Source organism: Amblyomma mixtum, chromosome 4 (assembly GCF_055824585.1).
Source record: "Amblyomma mixtum isolate Tamu chromosome 4, ASM5582458v1, whole genome shotgun sequence".
In the NCBI taxonomy this organism is placed as follows: domain Eukaryota; kingdom Metazoa; phylum Arthropoda; class Arachnida; order Ixodida; family Ixodidae; genus Amblyomma; species Amblyomma mixtum.
The window spans coordinates 47,236,801-47,254,803 of NC_143015.1; positions in this window are offsets into that span (position 1 = coordinate 47,236,801).

Consider the following 18,003-nt stretch of genomic DNA (forward strand, 5'->3'; position numbering starts at 1 on the left):
GGCCGCTGGAAATAGATCTACATTAGAAAGCGTGATTGGTCTGTAGCCATCTACAAATCGAAGTTTTTCCTTATCTTCGGTCTTTGGTATAAAGACAATATGACTTTTCGTAAATGACTGAGGCAGAAATTCAACATCAATACTTGTCTCAAAAATTTGGAGCAGGACAGGGGCTAGAACGGATTTAAATGCCTTGTAAAATTCTCCTGAGAGGCCGTCAGGCCCCGGGGTTTTCGAAAGCGGCAATTGATCAATTGCATCTTGCAATTCACCCAAGCTTAAAGAGCCACTCATTGCCTTGCACTCATCCTCATTGAGTGGGTTAATCATGGACACCAATCGCGCTATATGATCATCATCAGCAGTGCTAGACGTGGCAGCAAACAGATAGCTATAGTGGTTTTAAAACTCGGTAACTATGACATCTGTACTTGTGACCAGGGTACCACCACAGTAGAGCTCAGAAATTCGCTTGGCAGCCACATGACGACGCTCATCTAGCAAGGCCTGTCTAGTAGGCTCCTCAGAGTGCAGAGCACGGTTGCTGCGAGATCGTACACGGGCCGCACGATAGCGTTCTGCATCAAACTTCTGAAGGTTGCACTTAACCGCACCAATTTCCTCTGTGTACAAGCCAGGAGCCTCACATTCAAGCGCATGCAGATTATAAAGACTCTGAAGTAACCGTTTCTCCTCACCATGCTTAAGATAAGACTTCACGGAGCCGATCTCATAGCTATGCTTCGAACTTCTAGCTTAAACATCTCCAAAGCTGCAAATAATAGGACATCCATGACCAAGCAAGAGTCCAAAGCTGTCATCACTCGCTGCTGAAAATGCTCATCATTCAGAAGCTCGGAATTAAGCTTCCACAGTTCCCACTGCGGCTGAAATTTGGGACGGGCGCATTCTCCAATCCGCGCAGTGACCATAGCATGATCTGAGAAAGAAACAGGCTTGACATCACATGAAATGTGCCGTTTAAGGAGATCTACGGAAACGTAAATGCGATCAAGGCGTGAATGTGAGGCTCCTCTGATGTATGTGAAGGCGGATGACAATCCCGCATCAATTAAACCTGCGTTTTCGGTAATAGACATTAATATACCAGAGCCCTTATCGGCGTTTTGGTTAGGACCTGTGCGATCGCGTGGGTCGCCCACACAGTTGTAGTCACCCATGAAAACGACACAACGATCACATCCTAGGAGAGTTGCAATTGCATGAAAAAAAAACTGCTCGTTGCACCGGATTATTTGAAGCATACACATTGATAACCCTCAACGACTCGCCATGCAGTCGAAAGTCACAACATATCAGACGCCCTTCTATGTCAACCTGGTACTTAAAGTCAGAAAGAGGTAGACTCTTCTTTATGAAAAGAAAGCAACCTGCCGAAAGACCCACTGAGTGCGACACACAGACGTTGTAATCTGTTAGGAAAGATCGCAGGGCTATCTCTGTATCCACTTCACTTTCTATCTTAGTTTCTTGAATAGCGACAATGTCTAGCCGATTGCCCCAAAGCAATCGGAGTAACTGTACCTGTTTCTGCCTTGAACGGAGTCCACATATGTTGAGTGTTGCGAGAGTCAACTGCTGGTTAGGCGCCATGGTGGCTAACTTGAGCTTCAATCAGGCATCCACGATGTCGGGGGGCATCACTCCGGAAGGTGAGACCTCCCTAGAGTTGACGCCCTTTCTCCTTGATCTGGAGCGCCGAGGAGGTTTCTTATTCTTTGACTTTCGACGGCGGGACTTGTGCTTGGCGGGGACACTGTCCTCCTGAGAGGAGGCAGAACTCGGAGACACACCGCGCTTCGAGGCCACACTTAAAATTTGCTCATCGGCATCACAGTTGCCGTCGGGGAGTGAAGTGCCAGGTTGGCGCTCTGTTACATGTGTGGCTCATCCGGCAGGAGCCTCAGAAGATGTAGCAGTGCAGGCACTCGGCGCCGGAGCCACAGCGTCGTCCTTGTCTTCCTCCGGCCCACGCACAGCACAGGCACGTGCGCCAAGAGTGCCATCACTGACACTGCAGGAGCCTGCTCCGCCAGGCATCGACGCTCATCATCTGCAGACAGCTGCTCCATCTGTGAAGGCTGGATAGGCTCATGCTGCACAGCAGGAACGGGGCCAGACAGCGGGTGAGTAGTCGCTGAGTCAATGGGCGCAACGGCTGGCGTGCCACCAGCAGCATCCAAAACTTCTGTTGCGTCCATCAAGTGTTCCTGCAATGCGTCGTCCATGGCACGGGTGCCACCGCGTAGCTTATCAGCATACGATACTACGCACTCCTCTGTAGTATGGCCGAAACGCCGACAATCATCACACCGAGGAGTGCGGCAATGACGGCGTATATGGCCAACCTTGTGGCAACGGAGACACAGTGGTGGCCTTCCTGGCACTAAAACCAGGCATTGTACACCGCAAATTGTCAAAATGTGAGGCAAGTCGTTGACAGTGACGCCATCAGCAAGAGTCAAGGCAACGTCTCGATTCAAGGTGCGCATGCCCTCCATTTCTGGAACCCTCCAGTGCTCCACTGTGATGGACGTAATCGTTCCGCAAGCGCGAAGGGCGTCCCGAGTGTAAAAATCTTCAAGATGTTCTGGGAGCCAAAGTATCTTGAGCTTTACTGTCTTCGGTTCCGGGTCAATCACTAGACAAGGGCGGTTTTTCATTTGTAACTCCTGAGTGCTCACGAGCTTAGCTTTCGCTAACGCTGTCTTGCATGTTATCATCCATACGTGAGACATCTGAAAGTGTCCGATAGAGCTGATGTCACAGACGTCAATGACACCCCGTAAGGCATCTCTAAATTCCTGGGCACGATAGGGACGGCCAGCAAGGTCCGCATGCAGAAATACGGAGCTAAAAACCAGCTGACCAGCATGCAGACGGGGAAGAAGAGTACGGTAAGTATTACTGGCAGCAGAAGCCGCAGCAGTACCTCGGCCTATGGCCGATTTATCCATTTCTGCGGAGAGCATCAAAAACACGTCCGTTCAGAACGCCGTCTTCGTCTTTCTCCCATACTACTGTCGTGAGCGATCAGCTATCTTGTTTAACTGCCACTCTCTCAGGCTGCGCATTAAATATTGCCACGTTTCCACAAGCAGCCACTAGGCGGCTGCTCTTCGCAAGTCGCGTGCACCGCCGAGTGAAAGAAGAAGAAGATCGGTTCCGGCCTCCTCTGGGTGCTCTTGGCTTGTTCTCCGGTGCCGTCCACGTCAACCATTAAAGCCTTTCGGTTACGAGCCACAACTACGTAACACTGGTGGAGGTGCATTCAAGTTCCCATTTCCCGGACCTCTTCTCGCAGCGGTTCAGCGAGTCCCGACCGACTCCCGCTGGTGTCTACGCCCGTTCATCGCAGCAGCCGCCGCGTTCACGGCCTCTCCCCAGAGTTCGGTCTCCTTCCCGACCGCCGCCCCGTTCAGCTTCATCCCACGGCGCAGGCGAGTTCCCCTCATCTAACCCTCCAGCAGCCCCGTGTACCGACGAGTTTCCATGAAGACGTCGACGACTGGCTTTAACAGTTTGAACGTGTGGCCAACTTTAATCAGTGGAGTTCTGCCATGAAGCTGCGCAACGTATACTTCGCGCTGGAAGACGGCGCCAAAACCTGGTACGAGAACCGGGAGACCGGTCTTCAAAGCTGGGATGCCTTCCGCCAGCAGCTGCGCGATACGTTTTCCAGCCCCGACCGCCGCGACCGAGCGCGCCGCCTCCTGGAAGCCCGTATCCAAAAGTCCAACGAGAGCGTCGCCATGTTTGCCGAAGACGTGACCCGTCTTTGTCGGCGGGCTGATCCCGACATGACGGAGGCCGCGAAGTTGCGCCACCTGATGCAGGGCGTAAAAGAACATCTTTTCGCTGGTTTGGTGCGGTTTGGTACTGGTGCGGCTTCTGCTGCCAGTAATACTTACCGTACTCTTCTTCCCCGTCTGCATGCTGGTCAGCTGCAGCTCTTTTTTGCATATATTATGTATTCGCCCCTCCTGCTTGGGCCTACTGTAGGCCTGCAGTATGTTCAAAATAAATAAATCCCCCCCATACCGTTGCCGACTTCATCAGTGAAGCAACCCTCATTGAGCGAGCCCTCCAGCAGCGTTCCCGACGAAACGAGTCTGCGTACGTTCAGCCCTTCAGCTCAGTGGCCGCTTCGTGCAGCGCCAGTGAACATTCCTCTTTGCGAGAGTTGATCCGAGACGTAGTTCGCGAGGAGCTCCGGAAAATCCACATCATCTCGCCTGATCCCACAGCCGCTGCCTTCACTGAAGTCGTGCGCGAGGAGATCCGGCAAGCGTTTGCACCGCCTCAGTTGCTGCCCGAGCCACGCCCTCTGAGTTATGCAGCAGCTGTCCGTCAGCCCGCGGTGCCTCCCGCGCAGCCTATCCCGTTCGATTCGCAGCCGCCGTCCGTTCTGCCGCCATCCTCCTACCAGCGGCCACCGCAGCAGGGACTCGCCATGCAACCACCGGTCCGGAAGGCCGACATCTGGCGCACTCCTCGTCAGCGGCCGCTCTGCTTCCACTGCGGGGCAGCCGGCCACCTGTATCGGCGTTGCCCCTACCGTGAACTCGGGCTTCAGGGATTTTCACGTCACGCCCCGCGCCCACGGTTCGGTGAGCGACCTCGGGAAATCGAGGAATACCTTGCTGCCCAGCAGACTTCACCGAACGGCCGCCAACGGTCACCTTCTCCCGTCCGCTACTCGTCACCTAGCCGTCGTACTTTCAGCGATACGCTGAGGGGGCGGTCGCCAAGCCCACACCGGGGAAACTGAAGGCGGCGACCTCAGGGGGGCAGGTTGCTGAAAAACGAAACCGAAGTCCCGAAGACCCCCCCCCCCCCCCCCCCCCCCCCCGTGACGACGCAGCGTGATTCCGTGACAGCGATGCCGCCGCAGCGCGATTCCGTGACTCCGAGCTTCCCTCATACCGATGACACAGCTAGCGCCGACCTTCCCGTGCTTGTTGACGGGCACCCAGTGACTGCTTTAGTAGATACAGGAGCAGACTTCTCAATAATCAGCAAGAATTTCGCGGATCGGCTCGCAAAAGTTAGGACTGAATGGCCTGGACCCCAAATTCGTACTGCTGGTGGCCACCTTATGACACCTTTAGGGCGTTGCACTGCACGAGTCACCATTGCCGACTCCGTGTTTGTTGCGCTTTTCGTTATTCTTCCCAACTGTTGCAAGGACCTCATCCTCGGCCTTGACTTCTTACGACAGCATGGTGCCGTCATTAACGTTCCTCGCTGTTGGTCACGTTTTCACCGCCTGCACCGACTTCCGCAGACGCCGAACGACGCCACGCACCTTTGCGCATCCTTGACGCGGATGTCACCGTGCCGCCACGCTCATGTACTCTCGTTACCGTCAGGTGCGACGACCAGTCCAGTGCTGCAGGGGTGGCCGAACAGAACACTGAGCTGCTGCTCCATCACGGCGTGTGTTGCCCGCGGTATCGTCCATCCGACCAACGGCCTCGCGGATGTACTCCTTACCAACTTCGGCAATGAGCGACAACGCATCGCTAAAGGGACCACGGTCGCCTACTTCGAAGATATCGCCGAAACTTCTGATTGCATCGCACTCCAGACCGGGACATCTGCCAGCCGACCGGCCCAATTCGCCCTCGATGTGAACCCCGCTCTATCACCTACCGAGAAGGATCGACTTGTCGGGCTGCTTTCTCAGTTTCAAGACTTTCTCGTCTGCCTCCGCGGTCAAGCAGACGCCCCTCACCAAGCACCGCATAATAACCGACGAACGTATCCGACCAGTCCGACAGAACCCATACCGAGTGTCACCGCGGGAACGCGAAGTCATCGCTCAGCAGGCAGACGAAATGCTGAATGACGGTGTCATGCAGCCATGGAGGAGTCCCTGGGCTTCACCTGTCGTCTTGGTTAAGAAGAAAGACGGCAGTCTGAGATTCTGTGTTGACTACCGCAAACTCAACCAGGTCACAAAAAAAGACGTCTACCCGCTACCACGCATTGATGACTCCTTGGACCGGTTGCGCCATGCGCGCTACTTCTCCTCGCTCGATCTCAAAAGCGGTTATTGGCAGATCGAAGTAGACGAACGGGACCGTGAGAAGACTGCGTTTGTCACGCCGGATGGACTATACGAGTTCAAGGTCCTACCCTTTGGATTGTGCTCCGCTCCAGCGACATTCCAGCGAATGATGGACGCAGTCTTATCCGGCCTTAAATGGTAAACTTGTTTAGTATATCTGGACGACGTTATTGTGTTTTCCCCAACGTTCGAGGAACACCTCCAACGCCTTTCCACCGTGCTACGGGCTATAAGATCTGCCGGCCTCAAGTTAAAACCTGAAAAGTGCCACTTCGGTTACGAAGAGCTCCTGTTCCTGGGCCACGTCGTCAGCCGTCGAGGTGTTCAGCCCGATCCCGCCAAAACTGCAGCCGTCGCCAACTTCCCTACTCCATCCGACAAGAAGACAGTCAGGCGTTTTTTGGGACTCTGCGCCTATTACCGCCGATTCATTGCAAACTTTTCACGAATTGCTGCCCCGTTGACGCGTCTCACCCGAGATGACGTCACCTTCGCCTGGACAGACGAACAGCAAAAGGCATTCGATGAATTACGGCACCGCTTGCAAACAACGCCTGTGCTTGCCCACTTCGATGCCCGTGCCGAGACCCTGGTTCACACGGATGCAAGCAACGTAGGCCTCGGCGCTGTGCTCGTACAGTAGCAGGATGGCGCTGAGCGAGTCATCGCGTACGCTAGCCGGATTTTGTCTCGTGCTGAAACCAATTATTCCACTACCGAGAAAGAGTGCCTCGCTGTTGTCTGGGCAGTGATGAAATTTCGCCCGTATCTTTATGGCCGCCGCTTCCAGGTCGTGAGCGACCATCATTCTCTTTGCTGGTTGACGAACTTGCGCGATCCCTCCGGACGCCTTGCACGATGGAGTTTACGTCTACAAGAGTTCGACATGACCATCGTGTATAAGTCCGGACGCCAGCACAACGACGCCGACTGCTTGTCCCGTTCGCCTATTCAGTCGACGAACGAAGACGAAGAGCCCGACTTCCCTCTTATCGCAACTGTCGACGCAGTCACTGTTTCGCAGCGCCAACGTGAGGACCCGGGACTCGCTCCACTCATCGACTTCCTGAAAGCGCGTACTATGGAAGTACCCCGTCCCTTCGCCAGAACGCACTCCTCGTTTTGTCTCCTAAACGACTTGCTCTACAAGATCAACTTTTCTCCCACGGGAAGGGATTATCTCCTCGTCGTGCCAGACACTCTGCGCGACGAAGTCTTGCAGGCATGTCATGATGACCCCACCGCCGGTCATCTCGGCTATGCTCGAACTTTGGCTCGTATTCAAAAGAGTTTTTACTGGCCCAAACTTGCGGCGGCAGTGCGCTACTATGTACGAACGTGCCACGATTGCCAGCGACGGAAAATACCGTCTGTAAGGCCAGCTGGTTTACTGCAGCCTGTCCAAGTGCCCAGACTTCCATTCGAGCAGGTTGGCATGGACTTGTTGGGCCCTTTTCCAACTTCCTCCTCGGGCAACCGGTGGATAATAGTCGCTACCGATTACCTCACGCGCTATGCTGAAACAAAGGCCCTCGAACGAGGCACGGCAGCCGAAGCAGCGAAATTTTTCGTCGAGCGCATCGTCCTCAGGCACGGCGCCCCGTCAGTTGTCATAACGGACCGAGGCAGAGCTTTCACGGCCAAGCTGCTGGAATCCGTCATGCAGCTGAGTGGCACTACCCACCGTAAATCCACCGCCTACCATCCACAGACGAATGGCCTGACCGAACGTCTCAACAAAACTCTCGCCGACATGCTGTCTATGTACGTGGACGTTGAACATCGGTCTTGGGATGACATCCTACCGTACGTCACATTCGCGTACAATACGGCACAACAAGAGACAACGCGCATGACGCCCTTCTCTCTGTTGTATGGCCGCGAGGTGCCCACCATGCTAGAGGCCATGTTGCCCCATGACGGTCGTGACCCCGAAGCTGGTACCGAGGACTTTACTCAGCGCGCCGAAGAAGCACGGCAGCTTGCGCGACTGCGCATCCGGAACCAGCAAGGCCGAGACGCTCGGCGTTACAATCACCGCCACCGAGTAGTGACCTTCGAACCGGACGACATGGTGGGGGTGTGGACTCCGATTCGACGCCGAGGGCTTTCCGAGAAACTGCTAAAGCAGTACTTCGGTCCGTACAGAGTGGTCCGTCAGCTCAGTGACGTCACATACGAACTTCTTCCAGACGGCTCTTCTACTTCTCATCGCCGCCAGCAGAAGCCCGAAGTCGTCCACGTCGTGCGAATGAAGCCGTACTTTTCGCGCGAGCACCGCTAGCAGCCTACCGCCACGTCATAACCGCATGCTTCTTGTGACCGTTCATTTCCTCACCATCCTTGCTTACGAACTACTTATTTTCTGCCATGTTCTTGTGAACTGCTTTTCTTACCTTCTTTTCTTGCGCATGCATCGGGTCGATTTTTTTTTTTAGGGAGGGGGTAATGCCACGTTTCCACAAGCAGCCACTAGGCGGCTGCTCTTCGCAAGTCGCGTGCACCGCCGAGTGAAAGAAGAAGATCGGTTCCGGCCTCCTCTGGGTGCTCTTGGCTTGTTCTCCGGTGCCGTCCACGTCAACCATTAAAGCCTTTCGGTTACGAGCCCCAACGGCTACGTAACAATATCGTCGTCTTCATAACTTTCCAACCGTGTGGAATGGATCCAGAACACAACCCGCAGTCACAGTGCCCTCTTAAGGACACTGAGGAGAAATTGAAGTTGGCTTGTATTGACAGAATACCAGCTCCTGATAACAAAAACGCCACTCATACTGACAACAAAGCTCTTGTAACGTTGAAAAGAGCAAGAAAGAAATTACAGGTATCGCCGCCACAGGCCCAACTCGCAAGTACAGGCTTGATGACGTCATAGGACAAGACAGTGTTGCTAGAAGCAATGGTTCTAGCAACACTAAGACACGAGAAGCCGTGAGTCACTGTGACGCAGCCAATGCATGCGAAAATCTCCTTGACGTCGCCAGATGGCGCCACGTACCCGACAGCTACGCGCGCGCCTGGAGCATCGGTGCCAATCAGCGCCTGCTCACCGGCGGTAGGCGGGCTCCCGGTACTACGCTAACGGTAACAAGGTACGCGGTATGCTAAAGGTGTCTATTTGCGAGAACTTCGTTGACGACTCTTTGAGAGCGGGGTCTATCGTAACGCTGGAAAAAAGGCCGCTGCAAAGGTAAACGAAGCGACGGTAGCGACGGCCGCAATGGCCTATAGATGCCTTCAACGTGTGGCCGGCGGCAGCTTTCTTTTCGGCTGCTGCGAGGCCGCTCTGCAGGCGGCCAGAAAATACGGAGTCTGTGTTACGTCATGTGCACGTCATTTTTCACGTCACTTAGTCCTGTGTCGTCATAAAGAGTCCCATGTTTGAATCAGAGCGGCGGGAAAAACTTTTTTAACTTGGAATCCAAGTTTCTTAGACACAAATGCATCTTTCGCTGCTGGCCAAGTGGCAACAAAGCCATGAAATGCCGAGCTATCGGATTTTGCTATAAAAAAAAATATTAATGGAGCTCTCCTCACTGTCCCTTTAAAGGTGCACTGAACGGGAATCTGAACTCGTTTCTTTTACCACTGGAACTCAATCTGCTCGTTCCCAGCGGTATTCCAAACTTCGAATTATTGCCCTGTGCGGCCGATTTCCCTAATTTAAATCGGATTGACGTCCGGCTCCCACCGTTTTTTAATTCCCCGCAAACGGTGAGAGGAGTCGAGCTGCTTTTCAGCCAGACCGGTGGCTGCTTGCCGCTCTTCTACCGGCGGAGTAATACGTAGTAATACGCGAAAGCAAATAGTCCGCGCGTATTTTTATCTCAGTGGTCCAAATATGCGGTAATGTAGTCCCTAACTAGACCTGTTTATTCACGGAAACCTAAAAGAAACAAAATGAAAGCGCAACCGAAGTCACCAGGTTACTGCCTGAAAGGCACTCCATGCGTTGGTCTACTCTTCTTACCGTTTGCAGAGAATTGAAAAAAAAAGCGGGAGCCGGACGTTAATTGGATTTAATTAGGGAAATCGGGCGCACAGGGCAATAAATCGATGTTTCTAAGAATGCTCGGAACATGTACATCCACTTCCCACGGCAAAAATACGAGTTCAGATTCCTCTTCAGTGCACCTTTCAGGTGCAGAAACGGCCCCAAAATTTTATGCGGCACAACCACTATGGCCCCGATTAGCGATTTCGCCGAACTTTTTCTGAAGCCTGACCCTCAAAACCACCGCCAAGAGCTAAGGGTCAAATGAAAGGCGTCGTGCTAGCGCACATACTTCGTATTTGGCAAAGAAGTTGTGTCGACTGTAAATATTTCGCAAATACCGTTTTCCTCTTCTTGATATCCTCTGAGAGCCGTTAAAGTTTAGTTAGTTCTCAGAACCACTCTATTTCAGTTTTCCAAATTATTATATGATTTCAGGCTCTCCTAATTATTGAACTTCTTCGTTAAATGTGACTGCTAGAAGGAAATAACCGATATATGAATGGTGTTACATTGGACACTTTAAAATTCTACTAAAATTAGCTTTTTGAGAAAGCACACATGATTTCAGGCGTCAGGCTGCGTTGAACTACCCTACTGAGTGATGAGAACATCTCGTCGCAATGATCTATAATTATTTTTAGAAGATTTAGGGATACGTTAAGCAGTTCGTGGCTCCAGGCTAATCCATTGAGTTTCTAAAAGGTATTTATTTATCTATGGTGTTAATAGCACAGAAATGCCTATGGGTATCGTGTTCGATTCCAGGTATATCATAAGGGACTTTATATGCAGCCCATGCCGGGTCCGTTTATCGATAATGTTTTTTTTTATTTCAAGAAATTTTGAGAGTGGATGGCATCAGCTGAGGGGGGAGCAGTAGGCGGGTGAACCCGGCCAGCTCGTCATTACTGTTTCAGCCGCTGGGCTACGCCATAACGTCACCTCAGGTCATACCAGGCTCTCCGCACAGTTGTTTTGCACGGGTGATGTCTGTTGGTGTCCATCAGTCATAGGGGTTGAGGATCTTTTTGGAGCCACCAATGCACCAGCGACTGAACTGCAGGTTGTCGCTGGAGCATCCGATGTGGGCTTCTTTGCTTCGCTTCTGTTCTTCTTTGGTCGACATTTTGGCGTTGCGGAGTAATCCAGATTGTAGTCCACAGTGAGAGAAGGTAGCTGCTCCGATGAATCAGATGGGCTTCGAGCGGAGTAGGATCTTGCTGGAATTCTGGTATCTATTGCACTGGCCCCGTGCAGGGTTGGTGTTGACCGAATATCTGTTTTTTCCGTTGGGGGCGCTCGGCGGAAGATTCTTGTTTGAGCCCTCGGTCCCTCGTCCCTGTCTCGTGCTTCCGCGAGGGTAAAAAATCGTCCCTTTCCGGGGTAGGGGCAGTACCTGGAGCAGGTACTGGTCCTGTGTTTTCTGAGTTCGGAAGGTGGTCGAGCCACGGCGTTACGTTGTGTTGCTGAATTATGAGGAGAAGGTTGTGGATGTTCCACGCCAAAAGGGAGACCGTAAAGGGAGGACCCTATAATTCGGATGGACACCATCCGCGGCAAGGACTGTATTTGGATGGAAGCATTCTAGCGAGTGGTGCAGATAGAACACACCACTGTCGCTTGTACAGAGTCGAGCTAGTTGTGTGTTGAACCGCTCAGCTCGTCTGTTGAATTTCTGGACTTGTCGCCAGTTGCCGGAACGTAGTCGGCGGTTTGGGGCTCGCGGAAGTATGAATGTTGCGTACATGGCTGCCCCATGTGGCATTACACAGTCGGGAGGAGAGGCGGACTCGTCAAAACATCATGGTTTCCACAACAGAGGCTGACGAGCTTGAGGTCTTGCAGTCCAACAAAACTGCAGAAATCTGGGCTACTAAGTGCAAGAAATTCTCGCGAGATAATATCCCTCTAGATAAAAGAATAAAGCCAGCCGCGGCATCACAACATTGTAACAATGTAGGTCAACGGAGGCTTGCCCCTCAGAACAGAGGAAATTATCTAACATTAGAAGGTAGAAGATTAGAAGTTATTTGAAGAAGTTATTTGAAGTTATTTGAAGAAAAGACGTACTCACAACTTGGGAGATGACAGGCTGGGCAGAAAAGTGGAACGTACCAGCGACAGTAAATTCCATAGACAACGTGGAAAGCCGTGCTCTGGCGGAGTCGTACGCAAAGTACGAGCACCCCCCTATCCCTGGGAATCGGATTAATGTGGCCGACCTCCCACCTGCTATCGTGGAGGCTGGAACCACGATCAGTTAAATTACATCCCTCGAGCAGAATTCTACGATTAAGTGTATCCACGGAGAGAACATGGCCGCCGTGGAGAGCCCAGAAAGCGGCGCGGTAGGTTCTGCTTTCAAGAATTAGGCGCCCTTGAAGCAGATAAGAGTAGGATGAAGGGGAGGAGAAAAGGCGGAGAGGTTAACCTAGAGATGAAATCAGTTTGCTACCCTGTACTGGGAGAAAAGGATGAGGGTGTACAAAGGTGAGGGAGAAAAGGTAGAGACAAGAAAAAGCAGAAGACGGGCTTTGCCAATGATCCTCCGTGCGAAGGAAGACGGGCACATGCGACTGCCCGTATAGGGCAGGACAATCTGGGTAGCATTTCGCCACCGGAAGCGGGGACATTGAACCCGCTGCCTCCCATATACATGACAGCCTCCAATGAGTCGACATGTATCTGGTAAAGATAGAGAAGGCGGAAATTCTTCGTCAAAGTCACAACCTGTCGTGCAGGCCCGACACACTTTAAGATCCGGAGGAGGGCCTCATCACCGATGATCGCCGCGGCCAGTGTCCAAGAATCTTGAACTCCATTAGCGGGCATGAATCGATGTGTTCGAGCGCACGGCGTAGAGAATGTCTTTCAGAATGGCACACTTGGAGTTCGCAAAGAATGTGAGATATGGTCTCATCGCGGCCACAGATATCACATGCAGTGTTATCAGACATGGCAATCCCAATAGAGTAATGGTTTGTCAATGCTACATCAAAGCTCAGGCGACACAGCAAAGTTGTCTAACGTCGTGGTAGGCCAGATCGAAGCCGTAGCTTGAGGTCACGATCCAGGGATAATAGATTGGTGCTCGAAAACTGGCCGGAATTCCACAAGGCAAGGGTGATCTCTCGCACCAGTGTTCGAAGCTTGCCCGTTGAGTCGGCTGTCGAGTTCGGGATGGACACAAAATCGCCCTCTTATTAAGCAGTTCGCGCGGCCTCGTCCGCGCGGTGGTTGCTTGCGATGCCGCTGTGTCCTGACAGCCATTGATAGACAATATCATACCCTTTATTGATGACGGTGTGGTGTAGCTCTAGAATTTACGTGACCAGTTGTTCATGGGACCCATGATGAAGAGGAGGCTATAAGGCTTGGAGCGCTGCATTTGAATCAGTGAAAATAGATCATTGCTGGGGTGTTTATTCACTGATATTCTCGATGATGACACAACAGCGTTAAGTTCTACACCAGTCGAACACGTTTGGAGTTATTTTTGCACTTTCTCAACTATGGTCCTTACGGGGAGGACCACAGAGCCCGATTGACTGGACGGGGTCAGTGAGCCATCGGTGTACACGTGCAGTCTGTGCCCGTGCTTCTCACGTAAATATTCAAGAGCGGCCTGTTTCAACGCTCTCGAAGATAAATTCGCCTTCTTTTTTATGTATTGTTTGGAAAAAAGCACACCAGGTTGGTGCAGGCTCCTGAATGGGGAGGACAGTCTAGAGGGTGGTGTAAATTTAGATGGCAGAAAGTCGCGATGGGCACCAATAATTTTGAAAACACTGTACGCGGCCGGTTATCAGGAAGACTTGCAAGATGGTGAGCAGGAATCCGAAAGAGGCGTCGAATATGCGCTCTTAAGGCATGGAGCATGAGGCAGGTTTTAGGAAACTAGCGCCAATATTCGCGGACTTAGTAATTTTTTCTGTATTAGAGGGAGCCCACTTACTACGAACATCGACGATAACCAACGCAGCCCGAGTTTCAGTCAGGTTCGGTGTTAGTTGGCTCGACTGCATGCATATTATTATATACACCAGAGAAATAATGCTGCGGTCCATTGATGAGGCCTGAAGCCACGATCTCTACATGGTCGATTTCGTGGCCAAAGGCGCTGAGGAAACCCCTGCGCACACGGACAGTCTCGGAGCCCTTTATCAAAACAAATCAGCATTGGGAGCTGCTGAGGCCGAACCACCTGGTGCAGCGCAGCAGGGCTAGATAGTATTGTACTGACTCCAGCAAAACCTCGTGCTAATCGGAACTGTTCGAATAAAATGAGCACTTGCGGGAGCAGTTCAGACGGACAATAAATCTTTTTGCTGATGACTGCGTCATATACCGCAAAATTAACAGTGACTCTGAGATAGCTCTTCTTCAATCGGATATTGATCATTCTCTTGAATGGACTAACAAATGGAACATGGAACTAAACATAAAAAAGTGCAAGTACATGCGGGTTTCTCGTCGTAACACCACATTGCCTTCATATCGTCTTAATAATTGCAGCCTTGAGTCTGTGCCTTTTTATAAATATTTAGTGTTTTCATTTCCCATAATCTTTCTTGGAAAGTACACATAGACCATGTAAGCAATAACGCTAACCGCATGCTGGGCTACATACGCCGTAACTTTAATCTTTCTTCTAGCTCCGTAAAACTGCTTCTCTACAAGTCGTTGGTTCGTAGTAAACTAGAATATGCTGCATCTATCTGGGACCCCTATCAAGAGACACTAATATACCAACTCGAATCTATACAGAACCGTGCGGCCCGTTTCATTCTCTCGAATTATCACCGTAACTCTAGCGTCAGTGCCATGAAATCAAGCTTATCACTCCCACTACTGACGCAACGTAGAAATATATCCCGCCTTTGTCTATTCCATAAGATTTACTATGATAACCCCATCCTTAAGAGAAAATTTATAACGCCACCTTGCTACGTTTCAGCTCGGATCGATCATCGTCATAAAGTTGGTATTCTTTCATGCCAAACAAACCACTTTTACTACTCATTCATCCCCAGCACATCGGCACAATGGAATCATCTTCTCCGATCGGTCGTCGAAATAAGTGACCATTCTGGGTTTAAATCGGCTTTAACTAACTTGATGGTAACATAGTACATGTAATTCTTGCGCCCTGCCATTTATTCTTTTCAGCATATGTTGTAGTTCAAACAGACTTGGTGTTTTTTTTTGTTTTTTTTTTTCCTTCACAAATTCTGCTGTTTAAGGGCATGACAGAATGTGTGCACCAGTGTTTTCCTGCCATTTTCAACAACTTCCTCGTGTGTTTTTTTGTTTGCGTGGTATGCTTACTTTTATCCTTTGCTCATAATTTCGTGTTAAATGACTGTTAATTCGTTTGATTGTATTTGCTGTAACCTACTGATTTGCGCGAGCCATATTTTTGTTCATTTTGTGTTACTTGTAACTGCTGTTCTTTTGTCATTTTGTCTATTGTACCCCACTCCCCTCTGTAATGCCGTCGGGCCCTGAGGGTACTGAAATAAATAAATAGACACAAATCGGCGGTAGACAGAGACAAGGCCACCACAGGGTTAAAGGCAACGGCTGCAGTAATTTATGATGGCTGCAGTCTCGGGACATGAGGATAGACATACATACATACATACATACATACATACATACATACATACATACATACATACATACATACATACATACATACATACATACATACATACATACATACATACATACATACATACATACATACATACATACATGCATGCATGCATGCATGCATACGTACATACATGCGTGCGTACATACATACATACATACATACATACATACATACATACATACATACATACATACATACATACATACATACATACATACATACATACATACATACATACATACATACATACATACATACATACATACATACATACATACATACATACATACGTACATACATACATACATACATACATACATACATACATACATACACACATACATACGTACGTACGTACGTACATACATACATACATACATAATACAGGTTTTATTCTGAAAACTTTAAAGGTCTCTTGAGCTCAAAGCTGAAAGCTTGACGAGCGCCAGGAGGCCCAATACATGGCAGCAGTGCAGGCTACAAAACTGCAGGGGAACGCTCGCCCACAATAGATAAAGAAAACTCACATGAACAACGTTTAATACGATTCAGTGCGTGCATACATGCGATGTACGACATGAAAAGATTCAACTATTCTCAAGGGAACTATTCTCAAGGGATTCAACTATTCCCAGAAGCATCAATGTGCAGTTAAATACCAAATATTGCTCTCAAAACTAGAAAACTTTGAAATCGAGGAAACTGCGTTACAGATCATGGAGCGTTAAAAAACGAGCGCTACTCGCTAGGACTGAAGCCATCAGCGAAATATTGTTTATTGAGCGCAACACGATGGTCATAGGTGCGGGACTGATATCTGTAGAAAGTGTGAAAACACGGGATCACCCATTTATCTGCATTTCTTGTGTTAATATTAGCATTTCGAATGCGGCGCTCCAAGGACGCAAATGATTTTTCAGGGCATCCCAGCTAACTTGGACCAAGTTTTATAAAAAATCTAAGTGTTCTTCAGAACTGAAATCGCGTTGATGTTGTTCGGGTTTACCTAAAGCTACAGTACCCTTTTTTTCGCTCCTCCTATTTGATTAATTAGTTGAGATAAATAAATTGACTTTTTAATTACAGCTTGAAACGTTTAGGCGTCAATGGGAAAGTTGTGGAGCTCCACAAATATTATCCAACACAGGCACTTCTAACCAGGCAGACTTAGCGTGGCCGTTTTTATTCGGGAAAAACGAAAGCCCGCGGAGTTTAAAAAACACTACGTGACGTCGCGCTCCGTGCGCCCGAATTTGCTGCGAATTACAGCCCTCTCATCCGTGCTTTGTAAAAAGCATCATTCGTTTCGCGCTTTTAGTGCTGCCCAAGACATAGCTTCGCGTGGAGCTTGGTTCCAAGATAAGCGACAGTAGGCACGGGCGGCAGTTGAAAGAACGCGCGGCTCCCGTTTATGCGGCGATAATTGCGCTCTCACGTTAGCAGAATGCATGCGGATGAACGATGACAATCTGAGGAGTTCGAATTTCGGAGCGAGATCCCAACAAGCAAAGACTCATATAACAAGCTTGATAACATCGTGTGAAGCACGATGAAAAACGGAAGCCGCGCTTTAAACTGCCGCCCGAACCCACAGGCGCTTATCTTGGAACCAAGCACAACGCGAAGCCCTGTCTTGGGCAGCACGAAAGGCGCGAAGCGAGTGATGTTCTTTACAAAGCTTGGATGAGAGCGCTGTAACGCGGCGCATTCGGGCGCACGGAGCGTGCTTTCACGTGGTGTTTTTTAAACTCCGCGGGCTGTTTTTTTTACCGAATTATAATAGCCACGCTGAGTCGATTTCGCTGGAAGTTCCTGGTTTGGACAATATTTGTGGAGCTCCACGGCTTGCCTATTAACGCCTGAACGTTTCAAGCTATTTTTAAAAAGTTAATCTATTTATCTCGACTAATTATTCAAATAGGAGGATGGAAAAAATGGCACTGTAACTGTAGATAAACCCTAACAACATCCGCGCGATTTCAGTTCTGAAGAACGCTTAGTTTATAAAACTTGGCCCAAGTTAGCTAGGACACCCTGTATACTGATTGTTCTGAGTGGAGAAGACTAACTAGTAGGCTGTCGGTAACAGACGATATTCTTATGAATTAGCGACGGCTATAATGTTTAGCAAGGGAAAATTTATTATTCTGGCCCGCCCCAGGAGATTCTGTCCGCCTTGCTTTATAATAGCTTTCTCGTTCTACTCATGATAACAACCATTTGTCTTTCGAGAAATATCTATTATTTATTTAC